This window comes from Triticum dicoccoides, chromosome 6B, assembly GCF_002162155.2.
Source record: "Triticum dicoccoides isolate Atlit2015 ecotype Zavitan chromosome 6B, WEW_v2.0, whole genome shotgun sequence".
Lineage (NCBI taxonomy): Eukaryota > Viridiplantae > Streptophyta > Magnoliopsida > Poales > Poaceae > Triticum > Triticum dicoccoides.
This window is the reverse complement of record NC_041391.1, coordinates 595,658,210-595,669,908: the sequence shown is the minus strand read 5'-3', so window position 1 is coordinate 595,669,908 and position 11,699 is coordinate 595,658,210.

Below are 11,699 nucleotides of genomic sequence, written 5' to 3'. Positions count from 1 at the left end.
TGGCCACCCCGATGCTCCCACCCCCCGTGCCGCCCCCTGCACTAGGTGCACCCCTGGCCCGGCTCCTCCCACTCCGACGCTCTTGCTCTCTCTCTAACCAAATTTGGTCTCTTTGCAGATCGACGAGGAGGAGAAAGACCCCCTCTACGTCGGCGACCCCGACACCAACCCCTCAAGCCCGGCGAGCCCTGACCCCGACACCACCCCCTCAGCCCCGGCGACCCTAACCCCGACGTGCGGTGAGCCACCCCCTCCTTTCTGGTCAGGTAGCAGGATTTTACAGGATTTTGCCTTATGCAATGTTCCATGTCTGGTCACGTGGCAGCAACAGTAGCATTAGTATCGAGGTTCTGTGGTAATTAAGATAAATACGATGAACTAATGGTGTAGAGACCATACTAAAACTAAGTTTCAGGGGCATATACTGAAAATGAACATTTTTTAGAATGAACAGTCGGAAGACCATAAGAAAGTGAATGACTAATTCTTAAACTCTTTTTGTTAAGTCAGTTTGCATGTTTTTTGTTTCCTAGATCAGTGGTTTTGGACTCTATTGACAACTAGTTAGCGTTGGACCAACTACCTTGATAAGCAAAAGGAATTAACCTACAATATTTAACCAAATATGGACTAAAAACTGGTCATCAAAAAAAGTAAATGAAAATGAAATTGAGGATTTTTAAAAATCCAGAAAATGGAGTAGCAGATGCCACTGAATATGCCACTGAAAATGGAGTAGCTAGCATCATTGCAAAAAATAGTTCTCAAAAAATATCTTGGAAAGTGTCATGTTAGCATCATTGAGCATTTTTCTGCCACTGAAGATTAGTGGAAACTGAAGATTGTTTTTTGTATGAAGCCACTAGTAGTTGTATTGGCAGCAAGTAAAGAAAGTATTCTTAGTGAAAATTTGCGGTGATCAATTTTGCATTTCTGTAACTAGTCCATTACAGTAGTCTGCAATTTTATTTGAATGCAATGTTGATGGACACAGCAGCAAGTTTATGAAATGAAATGAAATGATGTCCATTGGAGTCCATTTGGAGTTGCTCCATTGCTTGCTAGATGCTCTATATGTGACCTATGTTTTTCCGGTTGCTAAGTGACCTATGTTTTGCCGGAAATGTTGATTCATTTCCATTACGGCAAATTTCAGGCGCTCTATATGTGCACTTTCTAGCAAAGGTCATGCCGAAATTTTCCGCGAATTTCGGCATGACTTGTGCTAGAAAGTTGGACGTATCGAGTGCTTGACATTTGTCGCGACGGGAATGAAACGACATTTCTGGCAAAACAAAGGTCACTTTTTTTGTCATGATTCACTTTATTACATAAAGCTCGATAATTAAACGACTACGACATTGAACCCTAGGAAACATGACCGACACCGATGAGGCCGGAGGTTCTCACTCCCAATTAGGTCGAGCACACGCCTACCTCGACTTTTTGGCGGATCGGGAGAGACAGGAAGCTGGGTGTCTGGACCGCCTTGTCATGACGGATGACGACGGTGGTGGCGCCGGCGCCGACAGTGATGCCACCAACGACACTGGTGTCGGATTTCGGGTTCCGGCGGACCCTTAAGGTTCGAACTCTGGGGTGCGCGCGGAGATCACACCTCCTACCTACTCACACCTCGTCGCCTCGCAAAGGATCTAAACTACACGAAGAACAACACAAGGGACACGAGGTTTATACTAGTTCGGGCCACCATTGTGGTGTAATACCCTACTCTAGTTTGTGGTGTGGTGGATTGCCTCGGGGGCTGATGATGAACAATGCAATGGAAGAACTGCCTCGCGAGGGGAGTTCTTGTGTTGGTGGTTCTGTCTAAGGTTCGACTGGTCCATCCCCTTGCCTTGAGAGTGGCTAGTCCTATTTATAGAGCGAGGCCCTGGTCCTCTTCCCAAATATTGAGCGGGAAGGGTGCCAACAATTGGCCATTTTGAAGGGGAACATCTAGTACACTTATCCTGAATAAAGTTGGTCCTCGCCTGCCAAAGACTCTGATGATGACGCCGGCTTGGGCTCCATGATGACCTCCATCCTGTCGTTCTGCTGGTCTTGGTCTAGTTGCACCGAAATGGTTGCCTTTGCTTGATACCCTTGCCTGCGCTTGCCCCCTTTGCACCAAAGAGGAAACAAGGACTCTGCGCAGGCCGGCGCCCGCCTGGCTTCGGTCGCCATGGCTTGCGTCACAGGCTCCTCGTGAGGTACCCCGCCTTGATCTCTCCGCCTCCTTGCGAGCCAGCCTGAGGAAGCTTCCTGTCGTCCGCCCCGCGAGGCTTGGCCCGTCGCGAGGGTCTTGAGCTCGTGTTGACGAAGATGGGCCATACTGGGCCACTCCTTGAGCCACGCCGCAGGCCGCAGGCAGACAAGTCTGGGTTCCCCCATTCCCAGAACGTCGACAGTAGCCCCCGGGCCCAAGGCGCGCCCGGACTTGGCTTAGCAGAGTAGCGAAGGGGTAAGTGCGAAGCGCCACAGGCCCCAACAGCCTGCGGCCTTGGGCGCTGCGTGGCGGTTGATTGGACGTGGGCGTCCCCGCTTCCCCCCGACGCCTCGGCAACTGCACGACTTGACAAGTCCCTGCATGTAAAACGGTCATGATTACCTGTGATCATGGAGGCCGATGGTTGGCCTCCTTCGGCTATATGTACGGAACGGCGCGAGGCCTTCTAGTCCATCCCTTCTTGCTACTCTCCTTCTTCTTCCTGGCCACTCGTCGTTCCCATGGCTCCGCCGAAGAGGTTCTCGGCCGTGGAGAAAGGAAAGGTTCGCCAGGAAGGGCTTGTCTCCCCTCCGACCAAGCGTGGTCGGGGCCGCCCTCGCAAGCACCCTACGGCCCCCGCTGCGGCTTCCCGTGGTCGTGGAAGCAGTCCTCTGCGTGGCGGTGGGCGCCCAGCAACCGACGAGAGGTACACCGCGGCTGCGCGATCCCCAGGACGCGTTCCCGCTCAGCGGAGGTGCTGCCGGAGTTCATCGTGTGGTCGGCGGACCCGACCGGCTCCTGGCTCCAGCTCCCCCGCTTCTTTGTAGGTGAACTTCCGGCTGGTGCCCCGCGCGGCCGTCCTGGGCTACGCTGGAGGTCTCCGCCACCGGGGAGGCGGCCCTGACCCGTGGCTGGCAAATGTTTGCCCGCGCGCGCGGCCTGAGCCGACGGTGCGCTCTACACTTCAAGTTCGACGGCGATGCCACCCTCTACGTGAGGGTGTTCGGGGAAGACGGCCGCCGCACTGGATGCTACCCCGAAGACGATGACCGTGGCCGTGCGCGGGATGAAGGTGGTGGGAGGCGCGCGGGCAGTGGTGCCCGAGGCCCACCAAGCTTTGGTGACTCCCCATCGGACGACAGCTCCTCCAGCGGTGGTCGCGACCAGCCCCCTCACCGTCGCGCCCGCCTGGGAGAAGGCAGCGGGTCGGCCCGCCACCGTGCCTCGGTGAAGCGGGAGTTGGAATCCAGCTGAGCTCCGGAGGCAGTACGAGCCCTTGCCGAGAGTTGATGTCGGGCAAGTCGTGCCCATTTTGCTTTTCTCCCTTCCCTGCGCAAAAAGAAGGTAGTCTGGTGCCCCACGGGGGCATGTTGAATTGTTGCTATTTAATTATCGTGCTATTTCTACTGTTTCCGCGCTATGTTTTTGTTCCACGTGTTTTTGTGTGGAAATTACTTAGCTTGGGGGAAGCTCGTCGTGGTCTTAGCCTCCCGAGGCTAGGGCCTCACCGTGCACCTTATGTCCAACAAGGGTTAGTCAGTAGGGGTAGTCTCCAGCCCGTGATCGTGTTGAGATGACCGTGGGGCATGGACCGGGAGGGGTGCTCCTGCAGCGGACTCGGATAGGGAAGTTTCAAACCATCGGGGCAGAAAACACTCGCGAGGGTGCCCGTGTTCCTCCCTCGTGAGACTTGTGCGAGAGAAAACGAAGCAAACAAGCGAAATGGATGAGGGGTCGCGAGCTAGAAATGGTAATAGCTTCAATAAAACTTCAAATAGGAACAAACAAATCAACTGCAGAAAGCAAATGAAAAAAGCCGCGTCCGGCACCTAATCTAGTCTTTGACGTCTTCTCACCAGCGCGGAGCTAAGTGCTGCCACTAGGCGTGGGCGGGAGCCCCTGAGGCCCGAGGGCGGCACTCCGGAGACTCCGGGGCGTGTATAGCCCCACTCATTATTACGTGAGAGTGTCATGGGCGGCGAGCTTCACAGGAGTTCGCCTTCTTCACAGGCACCGGGCCTTTTCCAAAACGCAACAACTTCATAGGCATTCGCCTTCTTCACAGGCACCGGGCCTTTTCCAAAATGCAGCAACTTCACACGCATTCGCCTTCTTCACAGGCACCGGGCCTTTTCGAAAACGCAGCAACTTCAGAGGCATTCGCCTTCTTCACAAGCACTGGGCCTTTTCCAAAATGCAGCAACTTCACACGCATTCGCCTTCTTCATAGGCACCGGGCCTTTTCCAAAATGCAACAACTTCACAGGCATTCGCCTTCTTCACATGCACCGGGCCTTGCTCAGGGGTAAAATCTTCGGAGATGTTGAATGTTCCACGCGTTCTGGACGGAGACCCCCTCCTGGGTCTCAGCCTGGCCGTTGCTCCGGGGGTACGCCACCGAGGCGTAGCATATCTGCGTTCCAAGGTTAGCACAGTATGTTTTGAAGAGATTGCTGGTGAACTGCGAACCATTGTCGGTGATAATGCGGTTAGACACCCCAAATCGGCTCACGAGGCCCTTGATGAACTTGACTGCTGAGCCCGCGGGTATGGTGTGGACGGCTTGCACCTCATCCCACTTGGTGAACTTGTCCACGGCGATGTAGAGGTAGCGGTAACCCCCTAGCGCCCGAGGGAACAGGCCCAGAATGTCCATCCCCCAAACTATGAATGGCCATGAGAGGGGTATGGTCTGCAGTCCCCCCGCCGGCTGGTGGATCTGCTTGGCGTGGAACTGGCAGGCCTCACAAGCCTTCACAAGTCAATGGCGTCGTTGAGCGATGTGGGCCAGTAGAACCCGCTGCGAAATGCTATGCCAACGAGGGTCCGCGAGGATGAGTGGTGCCCACAGTCTCCATCGTGTATGTCTGCCAGCAGCTCCTTCCCTTGCTCTCTGGGAATGCAACACATGGACACGTCGTTCGGCCGCCTCCGGTAGAGCTCCCCATCCTTGATGCTGTAGGCCGTGGCCTGCCGTGCCACGCGCTCCGCGTCCTCCTCCTTCTTCGGCAGAGTCCCTTGCGCCAAGTAGTCCTTGAATTCTGCCATCCAGCATTCTTCCTGAGGCTCCAACGCCAGGAGCAGGCGTGCCCCCGAGGCCGGGCCGTAGGCTGGGGCTCCCGAGGCAGGTGGCTGAGGGAGTTCCTCCCGAGGTTGCACTATGCTTGATAACGTCGGGGTCGCCGAGGGTTTGAAGAGTCGCTCCTCGAAGACGCCAGGCTCCTGAGGTAGCTGCCTGGATGCCCTCTTGGCGATGTCGTCAGCCTCTTGATTGGTACCGCGAGGCACATGCTGCAACTCCAACCCCCAAAACTATTTCTCCATCTTGCGGACCTCCGCGAGGTACGCCTCCATGTGCTCATCCCTCGGCTTGTACACCTTGTTGGAGAAGTTGACGAGGAGTTGCGAGTCACCCTTGACGGTGATTCATTTCACTCCCAAGGCGATGGCTACCCTCAAGCCCGCTATCAGGCCCTCGTACTCTGCTATGTTGTTGGAAACTTTCTCCCCATGCTGGAAGCAGACCTGCATGGCGTAGTAAAGCTTGTCCTGAGTGGGGGATATGAGCACCACGCCAGCCCCCGCGCCCTGCCGCGCGACCGCTCCGTCAAAGTACATCACCCAACCGTTCGACGCTTCACTCCCCGGGGAGAGCGACCGGTCCTCGCCCAGTTTGAGCCCTGGCGCCTCTGTCCATTCCGCCATGAAATCTGCGAGCGGAGCCCCCTTAATGACCCTGGTAGTGCTGAATTCTAGCTGGAATGCTTGCAGTTCGATGTTCCATTCGGCAAAACTCCCCGCTGAATTGGGGCTCCTGAGTACCCTTTCCAGGGGGTAGGCTGAGACAACCTTGATGGGATGGCCCTGAAAGTAGTGTCGCAGCTTGCGCAAGGCTACCAACAGTGCGAGGAGGAGCTTCTAAGGCATTGGGTACCGCACCCTTGCGTCTCGCAGCACCGTACTGACAAAGTACACTGGGTGCTCGACGAGATTGAGGGTGCTGGTGCGGCCCGCGTCTTCTGGAGGTCGGGGCGCCTCCTGAGGTGGCGCGGCCCTCAGTCCTTGGTCGCCTGAAGGGGCATCCTCTGCTCCCGATGCGCTCTCTTGGCGGGGCTGATCTTTCTCTGTTGCGGTCATGGTCTCTGCGAGGCCTTCCTAGCCCTGTTCTGCCTTGGCCGGGAGTGCGACGGCGGCCGAGGCCTGACGCTCCTTTCGGACTGCTACCAGGGCTGCGCTGGCGGAGTAAGGGGTGGCTGCAAGGTAGAGTACCAGGGGCTCTCGAGGGCGAGGGGCCACCATCACCGGTGCATTGGTAAGGTACCTCTTGAGGTCTTGGAATGCTTTGTCAGCCTCTTCAGTCCATTTGAAGGGGCCTTTCTTCTTCATCAGCTTGAAGAAAGGCAGCGCCCGCTCTCCCAGCTTGGAGATGAAACGTCCTAAAGCGGTTACACGCCCGGTGAGCTTTTGAATTTCCCTGAGGGTCTTAGGCAGGCTCATGTCCTCGACTACCTTGACCTTCTCTGGGTTAGCCTCAATGCCCCTGTGTGATACGAGGAAGCCTAGGAGCTTGCCCGAGGGGACTCCAAACACACACTTCTCCGGGTTGAGCCGCAGGTCCACTTCGCTGAGGCTCGCGAAGGTTTCTTCCAGGTCATGTATCAGGGTCTTCGCCTCCCAAGACTTCACCACAATGTCATCAACGTAAGCTTCAGCATTCCTCCCGAGCTATCGCCCCAGAGCGATGTGCATCAATCGCTGGAAGGTCGCGCCCGCATTGCGTAACCCAAACGACATGCAGGTGTAGCATTATACCCCACACGGTGTCAGGAAGGCCGTTTTCTCCACGTCCTCCATCGCCATCTTGATCTGGTGATAGCCCGAGAAGGCATCCAGGAAGCACAATAGGTCACACTCAGCGGTGGAGTCAACGATCTGGTCGATGTGGGGGAGCGGGAATGGATCCTGCGGGCAGGCTTTGTTGAGGTTGGTGAAGTCGACGCACATGCGTTCCTTTCCTCCCTTCTTTGGCACGATGACAGGGTTGGCCAGCCAATCAGGGTAGCGGACCTCGCGAATGACTCCCGCTGCTTCCAACTTTTGGGTCTCTTGGATGATGAAGGCCTACTTTTCAATGGACTGCCGCCTTGCCTTCTGCTTCAGAGGGCGCACATTGGGGCACACGTTGAGATGATGCTCAATTACATCCCTCGAGACTACCGCTAGCTGATTAGGCGACCATGCAAACACCTTTCTATTCACGCGCAGGAAACCAACCATGGCCTTCTCCTGTTCAGGCTCAAGGTTGGTGCCTATCGTGAAGGTAGCACCGGTGGGCTCGTCCTCGTCGACCGGTACCTGCTTGGTCTCCGCCTTGTCTTGGCTGAATAGCTGCTTCTTTTTGGCCGGCGCAACCCTCTTGGGCTCGGGGGCGACTGAGCCGGCAGGCTGCACCACCGTCGCGGTCTTGAAGGCAAGCTTGAGCATTTGCAATGCATCCCCGGTGTCTCCGGACACGGTAAGGACGCCGTTTCTCCCGGGCATGTCACGCCCAATATGCGACCCTATCCAAAAGGAACTCGAAGGTCCCTCCAAGGATAGACCCACATATTGAAACGCTTTTGCAAGGTGGATATCATTACATCAACATTACATAATAGATGGGGATACATACATAGGGCATACAATGCCACACGAATACAACATCATGATACATTAGAGCACCATCCGACTACGGATGAAACACAAACAAAAACTCAAACGACATCCACCCTGCTAGCCCAGGCTGCCGACCTGGAACCTGTCCCCTAATCGAAGAAGCAGAAGAAGAACTCAACGCAAGCAAGCATCGCTCTCGCGTCATGATCATCACATAAACCTGTACCTGCAACTGTTGTTATAGTAATCTGTGAGCCACGAGGACTCAGCAATCCCATTACCATGGGTATCAAGACTAGCAAAGCTTAAAGGGAAAGGAAGGGGTAAAGTGGTGAGGTTGCAGCAGCAACTAAGCATATATGGTGACTAACATACGCAAATAAGAGCGAGAAGAGAGCAAGCGGAACGGTCGTGAAACTAGCAATGATCAAGAAGTGATCCTGAACTCCTACTTACATCAAACATAACCCAGAAACCGTGTTCACTTCCCGAACTCCGCCGAGAAGAGACCATCACGGTGACACACACGGTTGATGCGTTTTAATTCGGATCTGGTGTCAAGTTATCTAAAACCGGACATTAACAAATTCCCATCTGCCTATAACCGCAGGCACAACTTTCGAAAGATTATACCCTGCAGGGGTGTCCCAACTTATCCCATGACAAGCTCTCGCGATCAACGAAGGAATAGACCTTCTCCCAGGAAGACCCGATCAGACTCGAAATCCCGGTTTACAAGACATTTCGACAATGGTAAAACAAGACCAGCAAAGCCGCCCGATGCACCGACTATCCTGATAGGAGCTGCACATATCTTGTTCTCAGGGCAACACCGGATAAGTCAAGCTACGAGTAAAACCAGCCCTCGAGTTGCCCTAAGGTGGCCCCGCATGCTGCTCAGTTCGGACCAACACTTAGACAAGCACTGGCCTGGGGGGGGCTAAAATAAAGATGACCCTCGGGTTGGCCGACCCAAGGAAAAGGGTAGGTGTTGGTGAGGCAAATGGTAAAACCAAGGTTGGGCCTTGCTGGAGGAGTTTTATTCAAAGCGAACTGTCGAGGGGGTCCCATAAATCACCCGACCGCGTAAGGAACGCAAAAATCCGGGAACATAACACCGGTATGACGGAAACTAGGGCGGCAAGAGTGGAACAAAACACTAGGCAAAAGGCCGAGTCTTCCACCCTTTACCAAGTATATAGATGCATTAATAATATAAGAGATATTGTGTTATCCCAACCAAAATCCTGTCCGCCATGGAGAAATCTTCAACTTCACCTGGAACTAGCAACGCTATAAGAGGGGCTGAGCAAAGTGGTAACATAGCCAAACAATGGTTTGCATAGGAAAGGTGTCAAAGGTTAGAGGCTCATGGCAATATGGGAGGCTTGATGAGCAAAAGATAGGTAACGCAGCATAGCGATAGAACAAAGCAACTAGCATAGCAATGATAGTAGTGAGATCCAGGGTAGCAGTCATCTTGCCTGAAATCCCGCAAGGAAGAAGAACGAGTCCGTGAAGAAGATGAAAGGATGAAGCCGAACCAACCATAGACGAACGAATCCTCACGATCGCAACGAAACAGGAACTATCGAAAAGAAGCACACAACAAGGTAAACACACCACACATGAACAAGGCATGATGCACAACAAGCATGATGCATGACAAAGCTATATGGAGCTACTCATGGCAAGAGATGATGCAAACAAGAGCAACACATCAAGGCAAGTTTAAATGAGGCCGGGAACAACATATAACAATTCCGGTAAGTCCTCATATGCAAATTTCGAAATTGGTCCAGATCTGAATAAACCTTATGTTCAAGTTGTTAAACATCAAGTTAAGATGCAACAAGATGATCTACACGAGATTCTAGTCAAGTTACATATAAAGTTCATTTAGTTCGGAGCTACGGTCTAGAAGATATGAGCAAAACAAGTCAAACATGGCATTGATGCAAAATTCATACAAACAACAAGCAAACACCTCAAAACAAGGATGCAACATGATAATATGAAACTACATGCAAAATCAAGCAAGTTTCATATAGAGCACACTCAAAACGGAGCAACGGTTCAACACACACACACACACCTGAAACAAGTTTAAAGGATAAGCTATCCAAAACAACAACTAGGCATATTGCAAGCGTCAAAATAACATGCTACAGCACCTCAACATAATAACAAAAGGCATGGACATGATGTACAGGTAAAGCATTACAAAACATGAACACTTAGCTATCTCTAGAAATCACTAGAATATGCTCAAACACACATGGTAAGATTGCAAGTTATAACAATTTCAGACTTTGCAGAAAATAACATCACGATGCAATGTTTAGAGCTATCAAACAATATGTTACAGGAACTTATCATGGCAAACAAAGGCATGGCATGAATCTACTAAATGCATAGATCAAAAGTCCTTTACTGACCATAAGCCAAAAAGGATCAGAAAATATAATGGCACCCATGTAAACATAGCAAGTTATTATACAGATTCAAACATGGCAGAAACAGAATTATGAAGGCATGTAGATGAGCTTGTGCAACTCACTACAGAGCATAACATGGCATGGCAAGGCACCCAACAGTAAGAAGACATATTTGTGAAGCTAAGCATGGCAATAGCAAGTTCATAGGATGCATGGATCACTAGCAAAACACATGGAAACAACTGAACTTAATGTTAACAGGCTGACAGCAACATTATGAAGCAACTTTGGAGTAAGATATGAACAAGCTACAACAAGCTATACATGCTACCAGGGGCATGGATGGATAGAGGATGACATGTAGAACAAAACATGTTTATAGAACATCTCCAGATTATGCGTAGAATGATTAGTGGCAACATGTTTATATAGCATCACGAAATAACAGATTCAGCCTAGCAAAACGGCAACATTATGAACCCTACTTAACAAGCTTGAATCACTCACCACAAGTCATTGCATGACAAGATAAGCATAGCATCATCAAGAAGACAAGTTTGTGTAACAAACCAAGTCAAGAACAAGTCCATAGCATGCAAGGATCAACTACAACAACCTTGGCTAAATTGAATAACATGTAAACAATCTTCCAGGAAACATTTTGAAGCAAAAGTAGAGCACGAAAATGACATGCTAGGCTACTCCATAATTTCAAACAAGGGCATGAATGGATAGACAATAACCATATGTTCAAAACACCCTTACTGAAGTATCTCAAAATATGCATGGATCTCTCTGTAGCATCAAGTTTACATGGCATCAAAATTACAGCAGAACAGGAACTAAAATCAGCAACACCACGATGCCTAGTTTGCAAGCTTGTGCTAGTCACCACATTGATCACAAAAATACATGGTAAGCACATCTGTAAAGAAGACATAGCATAGATCAAAACACATGAAGACATCAACCTCATAGGATGCACACATCAATCATGGCAAAAATGACAAATGAGCTCGTTCTGTTAACGGACAGCAGAAAACATTATGAAGCACTCTTACAACAATGATTCAGGCATCAATATGAGCTCAAATGAATATGATGCAATGGAAAGAAATGGTGTACTCGTTGAGACGAACAATTTGACATATTACACGCACGAAACGGAGCTACGGATGCAGAGATATAGTATGATGAACATGGCATGATGATGCAAAATAACAGGGACTTAGGCATTTCGGGGGCAACCTCCAGATCTGCACGGTTTTCAAAGCGGCGGCGGATCTCGCCGGATCTGAGGCGCCGGCGGCCGGAGAAGTCGGGGACGGGGCCGGGGAGGCCAGATCCGGCGACGGCGGGGTCGGGGTTCACCGGAGGAGGCGGCGCGGCGCGGCTCC